General features: G+C 47.3%; 32 non-coding genes and 22 pseudogenes across 32 annotated transcripts; all 54 read left to right on the top strand.

Moving 5' to 3' along the window:
* The first annotated feature begins 66 nt into the window (after nucleotides 1-66).
* Nucleotides 67-176, top strand: LOC112699466 (5S ribosomal RNA; annotated as a pseudogene).
* Nucleotides 177-364: 188 nt separating this feature from the next.
* On the top strand, nucleotides 365-483 carry LOC112700871 (5S ribosomal RNA). The gene has a single exon (XR_003153758.1). It is a non-coding gene; the product is annotated as a 5S ribosomal RNA (ribosomal RNA).
* A 185-nt stretch (nucleotides 484-668) lies between these two features.
* On the top strand, nucleotides 669-787 carry LOC112698564 (5S ribosomal RNA). The gene has a single exon (XR_003151713.1). It is a non-coding gene; the product is annotated as a 5S ribosomal RNA (ribosomal RNA).
* A 174-nt stretch (nucleotides 788-961) lies between these two features.
* Nucleotides 962-1,074, top strand: LOC112699249 (5S ribosomal RNA; annotated as a pseudogene).
* A 189-nt stretch (nucleotides 1,075-1,263) lies between these two features.
* On the top strand, nucleotides 1,264-1,382 carry LOC112698498 (5S ribosomal RNA). The gene has a single exon (XR_003151650.1). It is a non-coding gene; the product is annotated as a 5S ribosomal RNA (ribosomal RNA).
* Nucleotides 1,383-1,561: 179 nt separating this feature from the next.
* Nucleotides 1,562-1,680, top strand: LOC112700870 (5S ribosomal RNA). Its single transcript, XR_003153757.1, has one exon. It is a non-coding gene; the product is annotated as a 5S ribosomal RNA (ribosomal RNA).
* A 189-nt stretch (nucleotides 1,681-1,869) lies between these two features.
* Nucleotides 1,870-1,981, top strand: LOC112699275 (5S ribosomal RNA; annotated as a pseudogene).
* A 190-nt stretch (nucleotides 1,982-2,171) lies between these two features.
* LOC112698747 (5S ribosomal RNA) lies at nucleotides 2,172-2,289 on the top strand. Its single transcript, XR_003151887.1, has one exon. It is a non-coding gene; the product is annotated as a 5S ribosomal RNA (ribosomal RNA).
* A 189-nt stretch (nucleotides 2,290-2,478) lies between these two features.
* LOC112698496 (5S ribosomal RNA) lies at nucleotides 2,479-2,597 on the top strand. The gene has a single exon (XR_003151648.1). It is a non-coding gene; the product is annotated as a 5S ribosomal RNA (ribosomal RNA).
* A 187-nt stretch (nucleotides 2,598-2,784) lies between these two features.
* On the top strand, nucleotides 2,785-2,897 carry LOC112699280 (5S ribosomal RNA; annotated as a pseudogene).
* A 189-nt stretch (nucleotides 2,898-3,086) lies between these two features.
* On the top strand, nucleotides 3,087-3,204 carry LOC112698746 (5S ribosomal RNA). Its single transcript, XR_003151886.1, has one exon. It is a non-coding gene; the product is annotated as a 5S ribosomal RNA (ribosomal RNA).
* Nucleotides 3,205-3,388: 184 nt separating this feature from the next.
* LOC112698495 (5S ribosomal RNA) lies at nucleotides 3,389-3,507 on the top strand. The gene has a single exon (XR_003151647.1). It is a non-coding gene; the product is annotated as a 5S ribosomal RNA (ribosomal RNA).
* A 188-nt stretch (nucleotides 3,508-3,695) lies between these two features.
* On the top strand, nucleotides 3,696-3,807 carry LOC112699274 (5S ribosomal RNA; annotated as a pseudogene).
* Nucleotides 3,808-3,996: 189 nt separating this feature from the next.
* LOC112698745 (5S ribosomal RNA) lies at nucleotides 3,997-4,114 on the top strand. The gene has a single exon (XR_003151885.1). It is a non-coding gene; the product is annotated as a 5S ribosomal RNA (ribosomal RNA).
* Nucleotides 4,115-4,303: 189 nt separating this feature from the next.
* Nucleotides 4,304-4,421, top strand: LOC112698777 (5S ribosomal RNA). The gene has a single exon (XR_003151915.1). It is a non-coding gene; the product is annotated as a 5S ribosomal RNA (ribosomal RNA).
* A 185-nt stretch (nucleotides 4,422-4,606) lies between these two features.
* Nucleotides 4,607-4,713, top strand: LOC112699384 (5S ribosomal RNA; annotated as a pseudogene).
* Nucleotides 4,714-4,902: 189 nt separating this feature from the next.
* LOC112698924 (5S ribosomal RNA) lies at nucleotides 4,903-5,020 on the top strand. The gene has a single exon (XR_003152054.1). It is a non-coding gene; the product is annotated as a 5S ribosomal RNA (ribosomal RNA).
* Nucleotides 5,021-5,208: 188 nt separating this feature from the next.
* Nucleotides 5,209-5,321, top strand: LOC112699248 (5S ribosomal RNA; annotated as a pseudogene).
* Nucleotides 5,322-5,509: 188 nt separating this feature from the next.
* LOC112698776 (5S ribosomal RNA) lies at nucleotides 5,510-5,627 on the top strand. Its single transcript, XR_003151914.1, has one exon. It is a non-coding gene; the product is annotated as a 5S ribosomal RNA (ribosomal RNA).
* Nucleotides 5,628-5,807: 180 nt separating this feature from the next.
* Nucleotides 5,808-5,926, top strand: LOC112698563 (5S ribosomal RNA). The gene has a single exon (XR_003151712.1). It is a non-coding gene; the product is annotated as a 5S ribosomal RNA (ribosomal RNA).
* Nucleotides 5,927-6,114: 188 nt separating this feature from the next.
* LOC112699284 (5S ribosomal RNA) lies at nucleotides 6,115-6,226 on the top strand (annotated as a pseudogene).
* A 726-nt stretch (nucleotides 6,227-6,952) lies between these two features.
* On the top strand, nucleotides 6,953-7,059 carry LOC112699536 (5S ribosomal RNA; annotated as a pseudogene).
* A 190-nt stretch (nucleotides 7,060-7,249) lies between these two features.
* Nucleotides 7,250-7,361, top strand: LOC112699527 (5S ribosomal RNA; annotated as a pseudogene).
* Nucleotides 7,362-7,538: 177 nt separating this feature from the next.
* LOC112698665 (5S ribosomal RNA) lies at nucleotides 7,539-7,657 on the top strand. The gene has a single exon (XR_003151810.1). It is a non-coding gene; the product is annotated as a 5S ribosomal RNA (ribosomal RNA).
* Nucleotides 7,658-7,844: 187 nt separating this feature from the next.
* On the top strand, nucleotides 7,845-7,956 carry LOC112699379 (5S ribosomal RNA; annotated as a pseudogene).
* Nucleotides 7,957-8,149: 193 nt separating this feature from the next.
* Nucleotides 8,150-8,267, top strand: LOC112698944 (5S ribosomal RNA). The gene has a single exon (XR_003152073.1). It is a non-coding gene; the product is annotated as a 5S ribosomal RNA (ribosomal RNA).
* A 189-nt stretch (nucleotides 8,268-8,456) lies between these two features.
* LOC112699083 (5S ribosomal RNA) lies at nucleotides 8,457-8,574 on the top strand. The gene has a single exon (XR_003152205.1). It is a non-coding gene; the product is annotated as a 5S ribosomal RNA (ribosomal RNA).
* Nucleotides 8,575-8,761: 187 nt separating this feature from the next.
* LOC112699429 (5S ribosomal RNA) lies at nucleotides 8,762-8,872 on the top strand (annotated as a pseudogene).
* Nucleotides 8,873-9,065: 193 nt separating this feature from the next.
* LOC112698520 (5S ribosomal RNA) lies at nucleotides 9,066-9,184 on the top strand. The gene has a single exon (XR_003151671.1). It is a non-coding gene; the product is annotated as a 5S ribosomal RNA (ribosomal RNA).
* A 190-nt stretch (nucleotides 9,185-9,374) lies between these two features.
* On the top strand, nucleotides 9,375-9,492 carry LOC112699324 (5S ribosomal RNA). The gene has a single exon (XR_003152404.1). It is a non-coding gene; the product is annotated as a 5S ribosomal RNA (ribosomal RNA).
* Nucleotides 9,493-9,688: 196 nt separating this feature from the next.
* On the top strand, nucleotides 9,689-9,800 carry LOC112699273 (5S ribosomal RNA; annotated as a pseudogene).
* A 196-nt stretch (nucleotides 9,801-9,996) lies between these two features.
* On the top strand, nucleotides 9,997-10,115 carry LOC112698674 (5S ribosomal RNA). Its single transcript, XR_003151818.1, has one exon. It is a non-coding gene; the product is annotated as a 5S ribosomal RNA (ribosomal RNA).
* Nucleotides 10,116-10,307: 192 nt separating this feature from the next.
* LOC112699272 (5S ribosomal RNA) lies at nucleotides 10,308-10,419 on the top strand (annotated as a pseudogene).
* A 187-nt stretch (nucleotides 10,420-10,606) lies between these two features.
* On the top strand, nucleotides 10,607-10,725 carry LOC112698863 (5S ribosomal RNA). Its single transcript, XR_003151996.1, has one exon. It is a non-coding gene; the product is annotated as a 5S ribosomal RNA (ribosomal RNA).
* A 191-nt stretch (nucleotides 10,726-10,916) lies between these two features.
* LOC112699293 (5S ribosomal RNA) lies at nucleotides 10,917-11,028 on the top strand (annotated as a pseudogene).
* A 187-nt stretch (nucleotides 11,029-11,215) lies between these two features.
* On the top strand, nucleotides 11,216-11,334 carry LOC112699196 (5S ribosomal RNA). The gene has a single exon (XR_003152311.1). It is a non-coding gene; the product is annotated as a 5S ribosomal RNA (ribosomal RNA).
* Nucleotides 11,335-11,529: 195 nt separating this feature from the next.
* On the top strand, nucleotides 11,530-11,641 carry LOC112699271 (5S ribosomal RNA; annotated as a pseudogene).
* A 206-nt stretch (nucleotides 11,642-11,847) lies between these two features.
* Nucleotides 11,848-11,966, top strand: LOC112698667 (5S ribosomal RNA). The gene has a single exon (XR_003151812.1). It is a non-coding gene; the product is annotated as a 5S ribosomal RNA (ribosomal RNA).
* A 193-nt stretch (nucleotides 11,967-12,159) lies between these two features.
* Nucleotides 12,160-12,271, top strand: LOC112699268 (5S ribosomal RNA; annotated as a pseudogene).
* A 186-nt stretch (nucleotides 12,272-12,457) lies between these two features.
* Nucleotides 12,458-12,576, top strand: LOC112699017 (5S ribosomal RNA). Its single transcript, XR_003152143.1, has one exon. It is a non-coding gene; the product is annotated as a 5S ribosomal RNA (ribosomal RNA).
* Nucleotides 12,577-12,766: 190 nt separating this feature from the next.
* LOC112699267 (5S ribosomal RNA) lies at nucleotides 12,767-12,878 on the top strand (annotated as a pseudogene).
* A 186-nt stretch (nucleotides 12,879-13,064) lies between these two features.
* LOC112698671 (5S ribosomal RNA) lies at nucleotides 13,065-13,183 on the top strand. The gene has a single exon (XR_003151816.1). It is a non-coding gene; the product is annotated as a 5S ribosomal RNA (ribosomal RNA).
* A 197-nt stretch (nucleotides 13,184-13,380) lies between these two features.
* On the top strand, nucleotides 13,381-13,491 carry LOC112699342 (5S ribosomal RNA; annotated as a pseudogene).
* A 187-nt stretch (nucleotides 13,492-13,678) lies between these two features.
* Nucleotides 13,679-13,796, top strand: LOC112699016 (5S ribosomal RNA). The gene has a single exon (XR_003152142.1). It is a non-coding gene; the product is annotated as a 5S ribosomal RNA (ribosomal RNA).
* A 188-nt stretch (nucleotides 13,797-13,984) lies between these two features.
* On the top strand, nucleotides 13,985-14,099 carry LOC112698999 (5S ribosomal RNA). The gene has a single exon (XR_003152125.1). It is a non-coding gene; the product is annotated as a 5S ribosomal RNA (ribosomal RNA).
* Nucleotides 14,100-14,302: 203 nt separating this feature from the next.
* LOC112699266 (5S ribosomal RNA) lies at nucleotides 14,303-14,414 on the top strand (annotated as a pseudogene).
* Nucleotides 14,415-14,602: 188 nt separating this feature from the next.
* LOC112698693 (5S ribosomal RNA) lies at nucleotides 14,603-14,721 on the top strand. The gene has a single exon (XR_003151836.1). It is a non-coding gene; the product is annotated as a 5S ribosomal RNA (ribosomal RNA).
* A 184-nt stretch (nucleotides 14,722-14,905) lies between these two features.
* On the top strand, nucleotides 14,906-15,024 carry LOC112698670 (5S ribosomal RNA). Its single transcript, XR_003151815.1, has one exon. It is a non-coding gene; the product is annotated as a 5S ribosomal RNA (ribosomal RNA).
* A 195-nt stretch (nucleotides 15,025-15,219) lies between these two features.
* Nucleotides 15,220-15,331, top strand: LOC112699323 (5S ribosomal RNA; annotated as a pseudogene).
* A 186-nt stretch (nucleotides 15,332-15,517) lies between these two features.
* LOC112698766 (5S ribosomal RNA) lies at nucleotides 15,518-15,636 on the top strand. The gene has a single exon (XR_003151905.1). It is a non-coding gene; the product is annotated as a 5S ribosomal RNA (ribosomal RNA).
* A 186-nt stretch (nucleotides 15,637-15,822) lies between these two features.
* On the top strand, nucleotides 15,823-15,941 carry LOC112698664 (5S ribosomal RNA). Its single transcript, XR_003151809.1, has one exon. It is a non-coding gene; the product is annotated as a 5S ribosomal RNA (ribosomal RNA).
* Nucleotides 15,942-16,156: 215 nt separating this feature from the next.
* Nucleotides 16,157-16,268, top strand: LOC112699265 (5S ribosomal RNA; annotated as a pseudogene).
* A 187-nt stretch (nucleotides 16,269-16,455) lies between these two features.
* LOC112698692 (5S ribosomal RNA) lies at nucleotides 16,456-16,574 on the top strand. Its single transcript, XR_003151835.1, has one exon. It is a non-coding gene; the product is annotated as a 5S ribosomal RNA (ribosomal RNA).
* Nucleotides 16,575-16,760: 186 nt separating this feature from the next.
* Nucleotides 16,761-16,879, top strand: LOC112698669 (5S ribosomal RNA). The gene has a single exon (XR_003151814.1). It is a non-coding gene; the product is annotated as a 5S ribosomal RNA (ribosomal RNA).
* The last annotated feature ends 3,834 nt before the right edge of the window (nucleotides 16,880-20,713 follow it).

Genomic DNA, 20,713 nt, shown 5'->3' with positions numbered 1-20,713 from the left:
GGCTTCGCGGATAGTGTTACGCTCTCTCGCGCCGCATGGTTAACAAAATTGTGTGCGAACTATAATAGGTGCGATCATACCAGCACTAATGCACCGGATCCCATCAGAACTCCGCAGTTAAGCGTGCTGGGCGAGAGTAGTACTAGGATGGGCTGGAAGTCCTCGTGTTGCACCTCTTTTTTTTTTTTTTTAACGTCGTGCCGACCTTCATTCTTTAAATGACGCTATCCCGAGTAGGACACCTAAGGGCGAGCCGCAATGGCCTCATCCTCGACAGGCACCTACGGTACCCGCAAGGCTTCGCAGATAGTGTTACGCTCTCTCGCGCCGCATGGTTAACAAAATTGTGTGTGCGAACTATAATAGGTGCGATCATACCAGCACTAATGCACCGGATCCCATCAGAACTCCGCAGTTAAGCGTGCTTGGGCGAGAGTAGTACTAGGATGGGTGACCTCCTGGGAAGTCCTCGTGTTGCACCTCTTTTTTTTTTTTTTAACGTCGTGCCGACCTTCATTCTTTAAATGACGCTATCCCGAGTAGGACACCTAAGGGCGAGCCGCAATGGCCTCATCCTCGACAGGCACCTACGGTACCCGCAAGGCTTCGCAGATAGTGTTACGCTCTCTCGCGCCGCATGGTTAACAAAATTGTGTGCGAACTATAATAGGTGCGATCATACCAGCACTAATGCACCGGATCCCATCAGAACTCCGCAGTTAAGCGTGCTTGGGCGAGAGTAGTACTAGGATGGGTGACCTCCTGGGAAGTCCTCGTGTTGCACCCTTTTTTTTTTTTTTTTTTTTTAACGTTCTTTTTTTTCGATTATCCCGAGTAGGACACCTAAGGGCGAGCCGCAATGGCCTCATCCTCGACAGGCACCTACGGTACCCGCAAGGCTTCGCGGATAGTGTTACGCTCTCTCGCCGCATGGTTAACAAAATTGTGTGCGAACTATAATAGGTGCGATCATACCAGCACTAATGCACCGGATCCCATCAGAACTCCGCAGTTAAGCGTGCTTGGGCGAGAGTAGTACTAGGATGGTGCTGGGAAGTCCTCGTGTTGCACCTCTTTTTTTTTTTTTTTTAACGTCGTGCCGACCTTCATTCTTTAAATGACGCTATCCCGAGTAGGACACCTAAGGGCGAGCCGCAATGGCCTCATCCTCGACAGGCACCTACGGTACCCGCAAGGCTTCGCGGATAGTGTTACGCTCTCTCGCGCCGCATGGTTAACAAAATTGTGTGTGCGAACTATAATAGGTGCGATCATACCAGCACTAATGCACCGGATCCCATCAGAACTCCGCAGTTAAGCGTGCTTGGGCGAGAGTAGTACTAGGATGGGTGACCTCCTGGGAAGTCCTCGTGTTGCACCTTTTTTTTAACGTCGTGCCGACCTTCATTCTTTAAATGACGCTATCCCGAGTAGGACACCTAAGGGCGAGCCGCAATGGCCTCATCCTCGACAGGCACCTACGGTACCCGCAAGGCTTCGCGGATAGTGTTACGCTCTCTCGCGCCGCATGGTTAACAAAATTGTGTGTGCGAACTATAATAGGTGCGATCATACCAGCACTAATGCACCGGATCCCATCAGAACTCCGCAGTTAAGCGTGCTTGGGCGAGAGTAGTACTAGGATGGGTGACCTCCTGGGAAGTCCTCGTGTTGCACCTCTTTTTTTTTTTTTTTTAACGTCGTGCCGACCTTCATTCTTTAAATGACGCTATCCCGAGTAGGACACCTAAGGGCGAGCCGCAATGGCCTCATCCTCGACAGGCACCTACGGTACCCGCAAGGCTTCGCGGATAGTGTTACGCTCTCTCGCGCCACATGGTTAACAAAATTGTGTGTGCGAACTATAATAGGTGCGATCATACCAGCACTAATGCACCGGATCCCATCAGAACTCCGCAGTTAAGCGTGCTTGGGCGAGAGTAGTACTAGGATGGGCTGGGAAGTCCTCGTGTTGCACCTCTTTTTTTTTTTTTTTTTAACGTCGTGCCGACCTTCATTCTTTAAATGACGCTATCCCGAGTAGGACACCTAAGGGCGAGCCGCAATGGCCTCATCCTCGACAGGCACCTACGGTACCCGCAAGGCTTCGCGGATAGTGTTACGCTCTCTCGCGCCGCATGGTTAACAAAATTGTGTGTGCGAACTATAATAGGTGCGATCATACCAGCACTAATGCACCGGATCCCATCAGAACTCCGCAGTTAAGCGTGCTTGGGCGAGAGTAGTACTAGGATGGGTGACCTCTGGGAAGTCCTCGTGTTGCACCTCTTTTTTTTTTTTTTTTAACGTCGTGCCGACCTTCATTCTTTAAATGACGCTATCCCGAGTAGGACACCTAAGGGCGAGCCGCAATGGCCTCATCCTCGACAGGCACCTACGGTACCCGCAAGGCTTCGCAGATAGTGTTACGCTCTCTCGCGCCGCATGGTTAACAAAATTGTGTGTGCGAACTATAATAGGTGCGATCATACCAGCACTAATGCACCGGATCCCATCAGAACTCCGCAGTTAAGCGTGCTTGGGCGAGAGTAGTACTAGGATGGGTGACCTCCTGGGAAGTCCTCGTGTTGCACCTTTTTTTTTTTTTTTTTTTTTTAACGTTTGCCGTGTCTTTCTTTAAATGACGCTATCCCGAGTAGGACACCTAAGGGCGAGCCGCAATGGCCTCATCCTCGACAGGCACCTACGGTACCCGCAAGGCTTCGCGGATAGTGTTACGCTCTCTCCGCCATGGTTAACAAAATTGTGTGTGCGAACTATAATAGGTGCGATCATACCAGCACTAATGCACCGGATCCCATCAGAACTCCGCAGTTAAGCGTGCTTGGGCGAGAGTAGTACTAGGATGGTGCTGGGAAGTCCTCGTGTTGCACCTTTTTTTTTTTTTTTTTTAACGTCGTGCCGACCTTCATTCTTTAAATGACGCTATCCCGAGTAGGACACCTAAGGGCGAGCCGCAATGGCCTCATCCTCGACAGGCACCTACGGTACCCGCAAGGCTTCGCGGATAGTGTTACGCTCTCTCGCGCCGCATGGTTAACAAAATTGTGTGTGCGAACTATAATAGGTGCGATCATACCAGCACTAATGCACCGGATCCCATCAGAACTCCGCAGTTAAGCGTGCTTGGGCGAGAGTAGTACTAGGATGGGTGACCTCTGGGAAGTCCTCGTGTTGCACCTCTTTTTTTTTTTAACGTCGTGCCGACCTTCATTCTTTAAATGACGCTATCCCGAGTAGGACACCTAAGGGCGAGCCGCAATGGCCTCATCCTCGACAGGCACCTACGGTACCCGCAAGGCTTCGCGGATAGTGTTACGCTCTCTCGCGCCGCATGGTTAACAAAATTGTGTGTGCGAACTATAATAGGTGCGATCATACCAGCACTAATGCACCGGATCCCATCAGAACTCCGCAGTTAAGCGTGCTTGGGCGAGAGTAGTACTAGGATGGGTGACCTCCTGGGAAGTCCTCGTGTTGCACCTTTTTTTTTTTTTTTTTAACGTCGTGCCGACCTTCATTCTTTAAATGACGCTATCCCGAGTAGGACACCTAAGGGCGAGCCGCAATGGCCTCATCCTCGACAGGCACCTACGGTACCCGCAAGGCTTCGCGGATAGTGTTACGCTCTCTCGCGCCGCATGGTTAACAAAATTGTGTGTGCGAACTATAATAGGTGCGATCATACCAGCACTAATGCACCGGATCCCATCAGAACTCCGCAGTTAAGCGTGCTTGGGCGAGAGTAGTACTAGGATGGGCTGGGAAGTCCTCGTGTTGCACCTCTTTTTTTTTTTTTTTTAACGTCGTGCCGACCTTCATTCTTTAAATGACGCTATCCCGAGTAGGACACCTAAGGGCGAGCCGCAATGGCCTCATCCTCGACAGGCACCTACGGTACCCGCAAGGCTTCGCGGATAGTGTTACGCTCTCTCGCGCCGCATGGTTAACAAAATTGTGTGTGCGAACTATAATAGGTGCGATCATACCAGCACTAATGCACCGGATCCCATCAGAACTCCGCAGTTAAGCGTGCTTGGGCGAGAGTAGTACTAGGATGGGTGACCTCTGGGAAGTCCTCGTGTTGCACCTCTTTTTTTTTTTTTTTTAACGTCGTGCCGACCTTCATTCTTTAAATGACGCTATCCCGAGTAGGACACCTAAGGGCGAGCCGCAATGGCCTCATCCTCGACAGGCACCTACGGTACCCGCAAGGCTTCGCAGATAGTGTTACGCTCTCTCGCGCCGCATGGTTAACAAAATTGTGTGTGCGAACTATAATAGGTGCGATCATACCAGCACTAATGCACCGGATCCCATCAGAACTCCGCAGTTAAGCGTGCTTGGGCGAGAGTAGTACTAGGATGGGTGACCTCTGGGAAGTCCTCGTGTTGCACCTTTTTTTTTTTTTTTTTTTTTTTCCGACCTTCATTTTAAATGACGCTACGCTCCCGAGTAGGACACCTAAGGGCGAGCCGCAATGGCCTCATCCTCGACAGCACCTACGGTACCCGCAAGGCTTCGCGGATAGTGTTACGCTCTCTCGCGCCACATGGTTAACAAAATTGTGTGTGCGAACTATAATAGGTGCGATCATACCAGCACTAATGCACCGGATCCCATCAGAACTCCGCAGTTAAGCGTGCTTGGGCGAGAGTAGTACTAGGATGGGAAGCTCCTGTGTTGCACCTCTTTTTTTTTTTTTTTTAACGTCGTGCCGACCTTCATTCTTTAAATGACGCTATCCCGAGTAGGACACCTAAGGGCGAGCCGCAATGGCCTCATCCTCGACAGGCACCTACGGTACCCGCAAGGCTTCGCGGATAGTGTTACGCTCTCTCGCGCCGCATGGTTAACAAAATTGTGTGTGCGAACTATAATAGGTGCGATCATACCAGCACTAATGCACCGGATCCCATCAGAACTCCGCAGTTAAGCGTGCTTGGGCGAGAGTAGTACTAGGATGGTGACCTCCTGGGAAGTCCTCGTGTTGCACCCTTTTTTTTTTTTTTTTAACGTCGTGCCGACCTTCATTCTTTAAATGACGCTATCCCGAGTAGGACACCTAAGGGCGAGCCGCAATGGCCTCATCCTCGACAGGCACCTACGGTACCCGCAAGGCTTCGCGGATAGTGTTACGCTCTCTCGCGCCGCATGGTTAACAAAATTGTGTGTGCGAACTATAATAGGTGCGATCATACCAGCACTAATGCACCGGATCCCATCAGAACTCCGCAGTTAAGCGTGCTTGGGCGAGAGTAGTACTAGGATGGTGCTGGGAAGTCCTCGTGTTGCACCTCTTTTTTTTTTTTTTTAACGTCGTGCCGACCTTCATTCTTTAAATGACGCTATCCCGAGTAGGACACCTAAGGGCGAGCCGCAATGGCCTCATCCTCGACAGGCACCTACGGTACCCGCAAGGCTTCGCGGATAGTGTTACGCTCTCTCGCGCCGCATGGTTAACAAAATTGTGTGTGCGAACTATAATAGGTGCGATCATACCAGCACTAATGCACCGGATCCCATCAGAACTCCGCAGTTAAGCGTGCTTGGGCGAGAGTAGTACTAGGATGGGTGACCTCTGGGAAGTCCTCGTGTTGCACCTTTTTTTTTAACGTCGTGCCGACCTTCATTCTTTAAATGACGCTATCCCGAGTAGGACACCTAAGGGCGAGCCGCAATGGCCTCATCCTCGACAGGCACCTACGGTACCCGCAAGGCTTCGCAGATAGTGTTACGCTCTCTCGCGCCGCATGGTTAACAAAATTGTGTGTGCGAACTATAATAGGTGCGATCATACCAGCACTAATGCACCGGATCCCATCAGAACTCCGCAGTTAAGCGTGCTTGGGCGAGAGTAGTACTAGGATGGGTGACCTCCTGGGAAGTCCTCGTGTTGCACCCTTTTTTTTTTTTTTTTAACGTCGTGCCGACCTTCATTCTTTAAATGACGCTATCCCGAGTAGGACACCTAAGGGCGAGCCGCAATGGCCTCATCCTCGACAGGCACCTACGGTACCCGCAAGGCTTCGCGGATAGTGTTACGCTCTCTCGCGCCGCATGGTTAACAAAATTGTGTGTGCGAACTATAATAGGTGCGATCATACCAGCACTAATGCACCGGATCCCATCAGAACTCCGCAGTTAAGCGTGCTTGGGCGAGAGTAGTACTAGGATGGGCTGGGAAGTCCTCGTGTTGCACCTTTTTTTTTTTTTTTTTAACGTCGTGCCGACCTTCATTCTTTAAATGACGCTATCCCGAGTAGGACACCTAAGGGCGAGCCGCAATGGCCTCATCCTCGACAGGCACCTACGTGACCCGCAAGGCTTCGCGGATAGGTTACGCTCTCTCGCGCCGCATGGTTAACAAATTGTGTGTGCGAACTATAATAGGTGCGATCATACCAGCCACTAATGCACCCGGATCCCATCAGAACTCCGCAGTAGCGTGCTTGGGCGAGAGTATACTAGGATGGGGACCTCTTGAACCTCTTCTCCCCTTTTTTTTAACGTCGTGCCACCTTCATTCTTTAAATGACGCATCCCAGTAGGACACCTAAGGCGAGCCACCCACCCCGACAGGCCCTACGGACCCCGCAAAGTTCCGATAGTGTTACGCCTCTCGCCCCAATGGTTAACCAAAATGATGGTTATATGGACATAGATGCACGGATCCCATCAGAACTCCGTCGAGGGAGGCGAGAGTAGTACTAGGATGGGTGACCTCCTGGGAAGTCATCGTATGCACCTTTTTTTTTTTTTTTTAACGTCGTGCCGACCTTCATTCTTTAAATGACGCATCCGGAGTAGGAACCTAAGGGCGAGCCGAATGGCCTCATCCTCGACAGCACCTACGGTACCCGCAAGGCTTCGCGATATGTTACGCTCTCTCGCGCCACATGGTTAACAAAATTATGTTGCGAACTATAATAGGTGCGATCAACCAGCACTAATGCACCGGATCCCATCAGAACTCCGCAGTTAAGCGTGCTTGGCGAGAGTAGTACTAGGATGGCTGGAAGTCCTCGGTTGCACCCTTTTTTTTTTTTTTTTTTTTAACGTCGTGCCGACCTTCATTCTTTAAATGACGCTATCCCGAGTAGGACACCTAAGGGCGAGCCGCAATGGCCTCATCCTCGACAGGCACCTACGGTACCCGCAAGGCTTCGCGGATAGTGTTACGCTCTCTCCGCTGCCACATGGTTAACAAATTGTGTTGCGAACTATAAAGTGCGATCATACAGCACTAATGCACCGGATCCATCAGAACTCCGCAGTTAAGCGTGCTTGGCGAGAGTAGTACTAGGTGGGTGACCTTGGGAAGTCCTCGTGTGCACCTCTTTTTTTTTTTTTTTAACGTCGTCGACTTCATTCTTTAAATGACGCTATCCCGATAGACACCTAAGGCGAGCCGCAATGGCCTCATCCTCGACAGCACCTACGTACCCGCAAGGCTTCGCAGATAGTGTTACGCTCTCTCGCCCCATGGTAACAAAATTATGTGTGCGAACTATAATAGGTGCGATCATACCAGCACTAATGCACCGGATCCCATCAGAACTCCGCAGTTAAGCGTGCTTGGGCGAGAGTAGTACTAGGATGGGTGACCTCCTGGGAAGTCATCGTATTGCACCTCTTTTTTTTTTTTTTTAACGTCGTGCCGACCTTCATTCTTTAAATGACGCTATCCCGAGTAGGACACCTAAGGGCGAGCCGCAATGGCCTCATCCTCGACAGACACCTACGTACCCGCAAGGCTTCGCGGATAGTGTTACGCTCTCTCGCGCCACATGGTTAACAAAATTATGTGTGCGAACTATAATAGGTGCGATCATACCAACACTAATGCACCGGATCCCATCAGAACTCCGCAGTTAAGCGTGCTTGGGCGAGAGTAGTACTAGGATGGGCTGGGAAGTCCTCGTGTTGCACCTCTTTTTTTTTTTTTTTTTTTTAACGTCGTGCCGACCTTCATTCTTTAAATGACGCTATCCCGAGTAGGACACCTAAGGGCGAGCCGCAATGGCCTCATCCTCGACAGGCACCTACGGTACCCGCAAGGCTTCGCGGATAGTGTTACGCTCTCTCGCGCTGCATGGTTAACAAAATTGTGTGTGCGAACTATAATAGGTGCGATCATACCAGCACTAATGCACCGGATCCCATCAGAACTCCGCAGTTAAGCGTGCTTGGCGAGAGTAGTACTAGGATGGGTGACCTCTTGGGAAGTCCTCGTGTTGCACCTCTTTTTTTTTTTTTTTTAACGTCGTGCCGACCTTCATTCTTTAAATGACGCTATCCCGAGTAGGACACCTAAGGGCGAGCCGCAATGGCCTCATCCTCGACAGGCACCTACGGTACCCGCAAGGCTTCGCAGATAGTGTTACGCTCTCTCGCGCCGCATGGTTAACAAAATTGTGTGTGCGAACTATAATAGGTGCGATCATACCAGCACTAATGCACCGGATCCCATCAGAACTCCGTAGTTAAGCGTGCTTGGGCGAGAGTAGTACTAGGATGGGTGACCTCCTGGGAAGTCATCGTTTGCACCTTTTTTTTTTTTTTTTAACGTCGTGCCGACCTTCATTCTTTAAATGACGCTATCCCGAGTAGGACACCTAAGGGCGAGCCGCAATGGCCTCATCCTCGACAGACACCTACGGTACCCGCAAGGTTTCGCGGATAGTGTTACGCTCTCTCGCGCCACATGGTTAACAAAATTATGTGTGCGAACTATAATAGGTGCGATCATACCAGCACTAATGCACCGGATCCATCAGAACTCCGCAGTTAAGCGTGCTTGGGCGAGAGTAGTACTAGGATGGGCTGGGAAGTCCTCGTGTTGCACCTCTTTTTTTTTTTTTTTTTTTTAACGTCGTGCCGACCTTCATTCTTTAAATGACGCTATCCCGAGTAGGACACCTAAGGGCGAGCCGCAATGGCCTCATCCTCGACAGGCACCTACGGTACCCGCAAGGCTTCGCGGATAGTGTTACGCTCTCTCGCGCTGCATGGTTAACAAAATTGTGTGTGCGAACTATAATAGGTGCGATCATACCAGCACTAATGCACCGGATCCCATCAGAACTCCGCAGTTAAGCGTGCTTGGGCGAGAGTAGTACTAGGATGGGTGACCTCTTGGGAAGTCCTCGTGTTGCACCTCTTTTTTTTTTTTTTTTTTAACGTCGTGCCGACCTTCATTCTTTAAATGACGCTATCCCGAGTAGGACACCTAAGGGCGAGCCGCAATGGCCTCATCCTCGACAGGCACCTACGTACCCGCAAGGCTTCGCAGATAGTGTTACGCTCTCTCGCGCCGCATGGTTAACAAAATTGTGTGTGCGAACTATAATAGGTGCGATCATACCAGCACTAATGCATCGGATCCCATTAAAACTCCGTAGTTAAGCGTGCTTGGGCGAGAGTAGTACTAGGATGGTGACCTCCTGGGAAGTCATCGTATTGCACCTCTTTTTTTTTTTTTTTTTTTTTTTTAACGTCGTGCCGACCTTCATTCTTAAATGACGCTATCCCGAGTAGGACACCTAAGGGCGAGCCGCAATGGCCTCATCCTCGACAGACACCTACGGTACCCGCAAGGCTTCGCGGATAGCGTTACGCTCTCTCGCGCCACATGGTTAACAAAATTATGTGTGCGAACTATAATAGGTGCGATCATACCAGCACTAATGCACCGGATCCCATCAGAACTCCGCAGTTAAGCGTGCTTGGGCGAGAGTAGTACTAGGATGGGCTGGGAAGTCCTCGTGTTGCACCTCTTTTTTTTTTTTTTTTTTTTTTTTAACGTCGTGCCACCTTCATTCTTTAAATGACGCGATCCCGAGTAGGACACCTAAGGGCGAGCCGCAATGGCCTCATCCTCGACAGGCACCTACGGTACCCGCAAGGCTTCGCGGATAGTGTTACGCTCTCTCGCGCCGCATGGTTAACAAAATTGTGTGTGCGAACTATAATAGGTGCGATCATAACAGCACTAATGCACCGGATCCCATCAGAACTCCGCAGTTAAGCGTGCTTGGGCGAGAGTAGTACTAGGATGGGTGACCTCCTGGGAAGTCCTCGTGTTGCACCTCTTTTTTTTTTTTTTTTTTTAACGTCGTGTCGACCTTCATTCTTTAAATGACGCTATCCCGAGTAGGACACCTAAGGGCGAGCCGCAATGGCCTCATCCTCGACAGGCACCTACGGTACCCGCAAGGCTTCGCAGATAGTGTTACGCTCTCTCGCTCCACATGGTTAACAAAATTATGTGTGCGAACTATAATAGGTGCGATCATACCAGCACTAATGCACCGGATCCCATCAGAACTCCGCAGTTAAGCGTGCTTGGGCGAGAGTAGTACTAGGATGGGCTGGGAAGTCCTCGTGTTGCACCTCCTTTTTTTTTTTTTAACGTCGTGCCGACCTTCATTCTTTAAATGACGCTATCCCGAGTAGGACACCTAAGGACGAGCCGCAATGGCCTCATCCTCGACAGGCACCTACGGTACCCGCAAGGCTTCGCGGATAGTGTTACGCTCTCTCGCGCTGCATGGTTAACAAAATTGTGTGTGCGAACTATAATAGGTGCGATCATAACAGCACTAATGCACCGGATCCCATCAGAACTCCACAGTTAAGCGTGCTTGGGCGAGAGTAGTACTAGGATGGGTGACCTCCTGGGAAGTCCTCGTGTTGCACCTCTTTTTTTTTTTTTTTTTTTAACGTCGTGTCGACCTTCATTCTTTAAATGACGCTATCCCGAGTAGGACACCTAAGGGCGAGCCGCAATGGCCTCATCCTCGACAGCACCTACGGTACCCGCAAGGCTTCGCAGATAGTGTTACGCTCTCTCGCTCCACATGGTTAACAAAATTATGTGTGCGAACTATAATAGGTGCGATCATACCAGCACTAATGCACCGGATCCCATCAGAACTCCGCAGTTAAGGGTGCTTGGGCGAGAGTAGTACTAGGATGGGCTGGGAAGTCCTCGTGTTGCACCTCCTTTTTTTTTTTTTAACGTCGTGCCGACCTTCATTCTTTAAATGACGCTATCCCGAGTAGGACACCTAAGGGCGAGCCGCAATGGCCTCATCCTCGACAGGCACCTACGGTACCCGCAAGGCTTCGCAGATAGTGTTACGCTCTCTCGCGCCGCATGGTTAACAAAATTGTGTGTGCGAACTATAATAGGTGCGATCATACCAGCACTAATGCATCGGATCCCATCAAAACTCCGTAGTTAAGCGTGCTTGGGGGAGAGTAGTACTAGGATGGGTGACCTCCTGGGAAGTCATCGTATTGCACCTCTTTTTTTTTTTTTTTTTTTTTTAACGTCGTGCCGACCTTCATTCTTTAAATGACGCTATCCCGAGTAGGACACCTAAGGGCGAGCCGCAATGGCCTCATCCTCGACAGACACCTACGGTACCCGCAAGGCTTCGCGGATAGCGTTACACTCTCTCGCGCCACATGGTTAACAAAATTATGTGTGCGAACTATAATAGGTGCGATCATACCAGCACTAATGCACCGGATCCCATCAGAACTCCGCAGTTAAGCGTGCTTGGGCGAGAGTAGTACTAGGATGGGCTGGGAAGTCCTCGTGTTGCACCTCTTTTTTTTTTTTTTTTTTTTTTTTTTTTTTTTTTAACGTCGTGCCACCTTCATTCTTTAAATGACGCGATCCCGAGTAGGACACCTAAGGGCGAGCCGCAATGGCCTCATCCTCGACAGGCACCTACGGTACCCGCAAGGCTTCGCGGATAGTGTTACGCTCTCTCGCGCCGCATGGTTAACAAAATTGTGTGTGCGAACTATAATAGGTGCGATCATAACAGCACTAATGCACCGGATCCCATCAGAACTCCGCAGTTAAGCGTGCTTGGGCGAGAGTAGTACTAGGATGGGTGACCTCCTGGGAAGTCCTCGTATTGCACCTCTTTTTTTTTTTTTTTTTTTTAACGTCGTGTCGACCTTCATTCTTTAAATGACGCTATCCCGAGTAGGACACCTAAGGGCGAGCCGCAATGGCCTCATCCTCGACAGGCACCTACGGTACCCGCAAGGCTTCGCAGATAGTGTTACGCTCTCTCGCTCCACATGGTTAACAAAATTATGTGTGCGAACTATAATAGGTGCGATCATACCAGCACTAATGCACCGGATCCCATCAGAACTCCGCAGTTAAGCGTGCTTGGGCGAGAGTAGTACTAGGATGGGCTGGGAAGTCCTCGTGTTGCACCTCCTTTTTTTTTTTTAACGTCGTGCCGACCTTCATTCTTTAAATGACGCTATCCCGAGTAGGACACCTAAGGACGAGCCGCAATGGCCTCATCCTCGACAGGCACCTACGGTACCCGCAAGGCTTCGCGGATAGTGTTACGCTCTCTCGCGCTGCATGGTTAACAAAATTGTGTGTGCGAACTATAATAGGTGCGATCATAACAGCACTAATGCACCGGATCCCATCAGAACTCCACAGTTAAGCGTGCTTGGGCGAGAGTAGTACTAGGATGGGTGACCTCCTGGGAAGTCCTCGTGTTACACCTCTTTTTTTTTTTTTTTTTAACGTCGTGTCGACCTTCATTCTTTAAATGACGCTATCCCGAGTAGGACACCTAAGGGCGAGCCGCAATGGCCTCATCCTCGACAGGCACCTACGGTACCCGCAAGGCTTCGCAGATAGTGTTACGCTCTCTCGCTCCACATGGTTAACAAAATTATGTGTGCGAACTATAATAGGTGCGATCATACCAGCACTAATGCACCGGATCCCATCAGAACTCCGCAGTTAAGCGTGCTTGGGCGAGAGTAGTACTAGGATGGGCTGGGAAGTCCTCGTGTTGCACCTCCTTTTTTTTTTTTAACGTCGTGCCGACCTTCATTCTTTAAATGACGCTATCCCGAGTAGGACACCTAAGGGCGAGCCGCAATGGCCTCATCCTCGACAGGCACCTACGGTACCCGCAAGGCTTCGCGGATAGTGTTACGCTCTCTCGCGCCGCATGGTTAACAAAATTGTGTGTGCGAACTATAATAGGTGCGATCATAACAGCACTAATGCACCGGATCCCATCAGAACTCCGCAGTTAAGCGTGCTTGGGCGAGAGTAGTACTAGGATGGGTGACCTCCTGGGAAGTCCTCGTGTTGCACCTCTTTTTTTTTTTTTTTTTTTTTTTTTAACGTCGTGTCGACCTTCATTCTTTAAATGACGCTATCCCGAGTAGGACACCTAAGGGCGAGCCGCAATGGCCTCATCCTCGACAGCACCTACGGTACCCGCAAGGCTTCGCAGATAGTGTTACGCTCTCTCGCTCCACATGGTTAACAAAATTATGTGTGCGAACTATAATAGGTGCGATCATACCAGCACTAATGCACCGGATCCCATCAGAACTCCGCAGTTAAGCGTGCTTGGGCGAGAGTAGTACTAGGATGGGCTGGAAGTCCTCGTGTTGCACCTCCTTTTTTTTTTTTTAACGTCGTGCCGACCTTCATTCTTTAAATGACGCTATCCCGAGTAGGACACCTAAGGACGAGCCGCAATGGCCTCATCCTCGACAGGCACCTACGGTACCCGCAAGGCTTCGCGGATAGTGTTACGCTCTCTCGCGCTGCATGGTTAACAAAATTGTGTGTGCGAACTATAATAGGTGCGATCATACCAGCACTAATGCACCAGATCCCATCAGAACTCCGCAGTTAAGCGTGCTTGGGCGAGAGTAGTACTAGGATGGGTGACCTCTGGGAAGTCCTCGTGTTGCACCACTTTTTTTTTTTTTTTAACGTCGTGCCGACCTTCATTCTTTAAATGACGCTATCCCGAGTAGGACACCTAAGGGCGAGCCGCAATGGCCTCATCCTCGACAGGCACCTACGGTACCCGCAAGGCTTCGCAGATAGTGTTACGCTCTCTCGCGCTGCATGGTTAACAAAATTGTGTGTGCGAACTATAATAGGTGCGATCATACCAGCACTAATGCACCGGATCCCATCAGAACTCCGCAGTTAAGCGTGCTTGGGCGAGAGTAGTACTAGGATGGGTGACCTGGGAAGTCTCGTATTGCACCTCTTTTTTTTTTTTTTTTTTTTTTTTTTTTTTTAACGTCGTGCCGACCTTCATTCTTTAAATGACGCTATCCCGAGTAGGACACCTAAGGCGAGCCGCAATGGCCTCATCCTCGACAGACACCTACGCTACCCGCAAGGCTTTGCGGATAGTGTTACGCTCTCTCGCGCCACATGGTTAACAAAATTATGTGTGCGAACTATAATAGGTGCGATCATACCAGCACTAATGCACCGGATCCCATCAGAACTCCGCAGTTAAGCGTGCTTGGGCGAGAGTAGTACTAGGATGGGCTGGGAAGTCCTCGTGTTGCACCTCCTTTTTTTTTTTTTTAACGTCGTGCCGACCTTCATTCTTTAAATGACGCTATCCCGAGTAGGACACCTAAGGACGAGCCGCAATGGCCTCATCCTCGACAGGCACCTACGGTACCCGCAAGGCTTCGCAGATAGTGTTACGCTCTCTCGCGCCGCATGGTTAACAAAATTATGTGTGCGAACTATAATAGGTGCGATCATACCAGCACTAATGCACCGGATCCCATCAGAACTCCGCAGTTAAGCGTGCTTGGGCGAGAGTAGTACTAGGATGGGTGACCTCTTGGGAAGTCCTCATGTTGCACCTCTTTTTTTTTTTTAACGTCGTGCCGACCTTCATTCTTTAATGACGCTATCCCGAGTAGGACACCTAAGGGCGAGCCGCAATGGCCTCATCCTCGACAGGCACCTACGGTACCCGCAAGGCTTCGCGGATAGTGTTACGCTCTCTCGCGCCGCATGGTTAACAAAATTGTGTGTGCGAACTATAATAGGTGCGATCATAACAGCACTAATGCACCGGATCCCATCAGAACTCCGCAGTTAAGCGTGCTTGGGCGAGAGTAGTACTAGGATGGGTGACCTCCTGGGAAGTCCTCGTGTTGCACCTCTTTTTTTTTTTTTTTTTTTTTTAACGTCGTGTCGACCTTCATTCTTTAAATGACGCTATCCCGAGTAGGACACCTAAGGGCGAGCCGCAATGGCCTCATCCTCGACAGGCACCTACGGTACCCGCAAGGCTTCGCAGATAGTGTTACGCTCTCTCGCTCCACATGGTTAACAAAATTATGTGTGCGAACTATAATAGGTGCGATCATACCAGCACTAATGCACCGGATCCCATCAGAACTCCGCAGTTAAGCGTGCTTGGGCGAGAGTAGTACTAGGATGGGCTAGGAAGTCCTCGTGTTGCACCTCCTTTTTTTTTTTTAACGTCGTGCCGACCTTCATTCTTTAAATGACGCTATCCCGAGTAGGACACCTAAGGACGAGCCGCAATGGCCTCATCCTCGACAGGCACCTACGGTACCCGCAAGGCTTCGCGGATAGTGTTACGCTCTCTCGCGCTGCATGGTTAACAAAATTGTGTGTGCGAACTATAATAGGTGCGATCATACCAGCACTAATGCACCAGATCCCATCAGAACTCCGCAGTTAAGCGTGCTTGGGCGAGAGTAGTACTAGGATGGGTGACCTCTTGGGAAGTCCTCGTGTTGCACCACTTTTTTTTTTTTTAACGTCGTGCCGACCTTCATTCTTTAAATGACGCTATCCCGAGTAGGACACCTAAGGGCGAGCCGCAATGGCCTCATCCTCGACAGGCACCTACGGTACCCGCAAGGCTTCGCAGATAGTGTTACGCTCTCTCGCGCTGCATGGTTAACAAAATTGTGTGTGCGAACTATAATAGGTGCGATCATACCAGCACTAATGCACCGGATCCCATCAGAACTCCGCAGTTAAGCGTGCTTGGGCGAGAGTAGTACTAGGATGGGTGACCTCCTGGGAAGTCATCGTATTGCACCTCTTTTTTTTTTTTTTTTTTTTTTTTTTTTTTTTTTTTTTTTTTAACGTCGTGCCGACCTTCATTCTTTAAATGACGCTATCCCGAGTAGGACACCTAAGGGCGAGCCGCAATGGCCTCATCCTCGACAGACACCTACGCTACCCGCAAGGCTTTGCGGATAGTGTTACGCTCTCTCGCGCCACATGGTTAACAAAATTATGTGTGCGAACTATAATAGGTGCGATCATACCAGCACTAATGCACCGGATCCCATCAGAACTCCGCAGTTAAGCGTGCTTGGGCGAGAGTAGTACTAGGATGGGCTGGGAAGTCCTCGTGTTGCACCTCCTTTTTTTTTTTTTAACGTCGTGCCGACCTTCATTCTTTAAATGACGCTATCCCGAGTAGGACACCTAAGGACGAGCCGCAATGGCCTCATCCTCGACAGGCACCTACGGTACCCGCAAGGCTTCGCAGATAGTGTTACGCTCTCTCGCGCCGCATGGTTAACAAAATTATGTGTGCGAACTATAATAGGTGCGATCATACCAGCACTAATGCACCGGATCCCATCAGAACTCCGCAGTTAAGCGTGCTTGGGCGAGAGTAGTACTAGGATGGGTGACCTCTTGGGAAGTCCTCATGTTGCACCTCTTTTTTTTTTTTTAACGTCGTGCCGACCTTCATTCTTTAAATGACGCTATCCCGAGTAGGACACCTAAGGGCGAGCCGCAATGGCCTCATCCTCGACAGGCACCTACGGTACCCGCAAGGCTTCGCGGATAGTGTTACGCTCTCTCGCGCCGCATGGTTAACAAAATTGTGTGTGCGAACTATAATAGGTGCGATCATAACAGCACTAATGCACCGGATCCCATCAGAACTCCGCAGTTAAGCGTGCTTGGGCGAGAGTAGTACTAGGATGGGTGACCTCCTGGGAAGTCCTCGTGTTGCACCTCTTTTTTTTTTTTTTTTTTTAACGTCGTGCCGACCTTCATTCTTTAAATGACGCTATCCCGAGTAGGACACCTAAGGGCGAGCCGCAATGGCCTTATCCTCGACAGGCACCTACGGTACCCGCAAGGCTTCGCGGATAGTGTTACGCTCTCTCGCGCTTAGGGGTGTCAGGCGGGGAAGCCCGCCCCGCCCCGCCGGAATCCCGCTCTCTGGCGGGCTGGCCCGCCCCGCCCCGCCTATTCAGGCGGTCCCAAAATCCTAGCCCGCCCCGCCTAATGGCGGGCTGGCGGGCTTAGCCCGCCTAATTAGTTTTTTTTTTTTGAAATAAGAAAAAGTATCTTCTATTTAAATCAATATAAATCGGACTAAACCCGCCTAATTAATTGTTTTTTTTAGAAGAACATATCTAATATCTTCTATTTAAATCAATATAAATACAAATATTAAATATAAATAGTCTTCAAAGGATATAAATAGTCTTCAAAGTAAATAAACATAATCCAATATTCCAATTATCCAAAATACTCAAGTCATAGTTATAAATAGTCCCATAGACAAAATAAATATATAATCCAAAGTCCAAAAACATAATTATAAATAGTCTTCAAAGCAAATTAAACTTAATTCAATACACTTAATTTTCATCTTCATCTTCATATAAGTCAATAACATCATTGGAACCAACTCCTGAAGAATAGCCTTCTCCTTTTGCAATATCTTCCTGATCTTTATCTTCCTCTAGAAAAAAGTAAATAAATATATTAGCAAAATAGTACATAATAATGTTCAAAATCACTCAAGTATGTATGTCATAAATATAATATACCAAAATCATCATATCCACGAATCTAATTTCTGGTGCAAATCACCGCTTCAACATTATCTGACAACAAACGACTTCTATACTTATTCAAAACATGAGAACCCATGCTAAATGCAGATTCTGAAGCCACAGTAGTAATAGGAATGCTCAACAAATCTCGTGCCATTAGTGATAGGGTTGGAAAACGATGATGGTTGTCTTTCCACCATTGCAAAACATCAATGATTGCATCGTTGCAAAATAATGTTGCCTCACTCAAATAAATATCCAGTTGGTTCTTTCCACTTTTCACTTCAGCTTCTTGATTACGGGACATCAAATCCTTTGCATTACAAACAATATATGAATCAAAAAGCATGAAAAATAAAAAACACATATAATCAAGTAGATAAAAATACTTACACCAACAACTTTAATAAGTTGAGTTCCAATTGCAGAAGATGTTGCTTGAGAAAAATGACTTGAAAGTTGGGAAGAACTCTCTACAGTTGTAGAGGAATTTTGATCATAAACCTCAAACAGCTTGTATAACTTACTCTTCACAAGCTCCACTTTGTCTTTAGCACTAATAGGATCAATCTCATTATAGCAATGAACCAAAGTGTTGAGTTTAAATCTAGGATCAAGAACTGCCCCAAATGCAAGAACAACACTGTATTCTTCCCAATATTTATTGAACTTAATCATCATTTTTTCTCCCATGTTCCTTATAAGCACTTCATCATTCTTCAAACTATTCATTAAAATCAGCTGGATTTGCCAAACTTGTAAAAAATACAAGTTGGATGTTGGGTAAGAAGTTCCAGACATCAACTTGGTAGTTTCATAAAATGGTAACAAGAAATCACATATCTTTTCAGTTCTTCTCCACTCATCTGATGAAGGACAATACTCCCTAAACCCAGCTTCTTTTACTTTATACATTTCAAAAGCTTTCTTATAAGGAATAGCACTTGCAAGCATTGCATAAAGTGAATTCCACCTAGTAGGAACATCTAAACATAATGCAGTCGTATACTCAAGTCCCTCAATATCTTCTAAACATTCTTTAAACTTAACCATTCGACTTTCAGATTTTCTCAGAAACTTTATACCCTCTCTAATCTTAGACACTGCATCACCACATATTTTCATTCCATCTTGGACAATAAGATTTAAAATATGAGCAGAGCAACGAACATGAAAGAATTCACCACCACACAACAATGAACCATGCACATCCAAAGTACTTTTCAAGTGTTCAACACAAGTATCATTAGAAGAAGCATTATCCAAAGTAATGGAAAAAATCTTTTTATCAACTTTCCACTCAGTCAAAAGCGTAAAGATTTTAGAAGACAATTCAAATCCTGTGTGAGGAGGAGGCATATGACAAAAATTGAGAATTTTACTCTGTAATTTCCGGTTCTCATCAACAAAATGTGCAGTCAAACATATAAACCCCTCATTGGTACTGGAAGTCCAAAGATCAGATGTTAAGCAAATTCTATTTGGAATGGAAACTAAAATTTTTTTAAGTTTCGCAGCTTCTCTCTTGTAAACTTTCACTATGTCAGCTTTAACCGTATTCCTAGAAGGAAGTTTCAAAGTTGGACTAATATATTTCACCCAATTTCTAAATCTCCTATCATCAACCATATTAAAAGGCTTATCCCCAGCAACTACATACCCAGCAAGCATATCTCTAGCCACTCCTGAATCAATCTTAAGTGAACCCATTTTAAGTTGCAATTCTGCTATAGTCTGACCAATATCTTCATGCTTAATTTGAGTACAACTATCAAGATGCCGTTTTATAGTAGAAGTGCCATATCGCTTACCTCCAGCTTTAAACACTTTCTTGCATCCTTTACACTCAGCACGTTCTACTCCATCCTTATCTGGACCGAGCTTTTTGAAAAAATTCCAAACATCAGAGGTTGCTGGTCTCAGCCTTTTCGAACTAGGTTCATCAACCTCGACCGGAGCAGCCTCAGAACCAACTCCAGTGGTAACAAGGTTACTCACTGTTTCAGAATTCATCTTTCCTGAAATAAAAGTAAAATTTAAATTGTTTAAATGAACTAGGTTTTTCAACCATTAGCAAATCATACAAAAAACAGCAAGTATTCAGTCATAATCAAAACTCAACCATTATGAAGTATATTCAAAACTCAACTAGGATCAAATTCAAGCATTTAACCAACATAAGACCCGGTAGATCAAACAAAGTTTTAATAAACCTTTTCTCTCTTAACAGTTAACACTATGATCCAAAATCAGCAAGCCCAGCAAACTTATTTGAAAATATTGCCCTGTTAACTTTATAATACATTAAAGTGTCACTAATTAAAGCCATTATATTACTCTTATTTTAACTTCTTTTTTCTTAATAAAACATCATATTACTCATTTTTCCAGGTCAAAAAGCATAGTAATCTATCTCTGTTTCTTCCTCTCCTCCTCAACCACCTCATCCCCACAAAAACAAAAGAAAACAGAGAAGCTCAACAACTGTTGAAAGCATGATGATGATACATTAAATATCACATTTTCCAAACACCCCCAACAATAACAAAAAGAAAAAGCCAAACCTTTTCTAACTAGGTAACCTCTGCTACATGGATAACACTGAAATTAAATCCATCCTATAACAAAATCTGTAGAATTCTAATACATTATACATCCGTCAATTGGTACCGATTCTTAAAACTATAACATTCAAAAATCGAAACCCTAAACCCTAATAAACCTTTTCTCTCTTAACAGTTAACACTATGATCCAAAATCAGCAAGCCCAGCAAAAAATTATAAAAAGCTAAATTTATCAAATCAAAGCTATAATAATAAATATTATATCCAATCAAAGCTAAATTTATTGGGAACTAAATTTCAAAGACTCTATATTCTAACAACAATCATAAAGGATTAAGTACCTTGGAGCCAAGTTTGGATCTGCAAGTGTTGAATACCAAGTGTTGAACCCAGAGAAGTGACCTATTCAACAAGAACATGCAAGTGTTGAGTAGCCGTG

Source organism: Arachis hypogaea, chromosome 6, assembly GCF_003086295.3.
Source record: "Arachis hypogaea cultivar Tifrunner chromosome 6, arahy.Tifrunner.gnm2.J5K5, whole genome shotgun sequence".
NCBI classification, from domain to species: domain Eukaryota; kingdom Viridiplantae; phylum Streptophyta; class Magnoliopsida; order Fabales; family Fabaceae; genus Arachis; species Arachis hypogaea.
The sequence above is the reverse complement of the archived record's forward strand: the minus strand, read 5'-3'. Positions and strand labels throughout refer to the sequence as shown.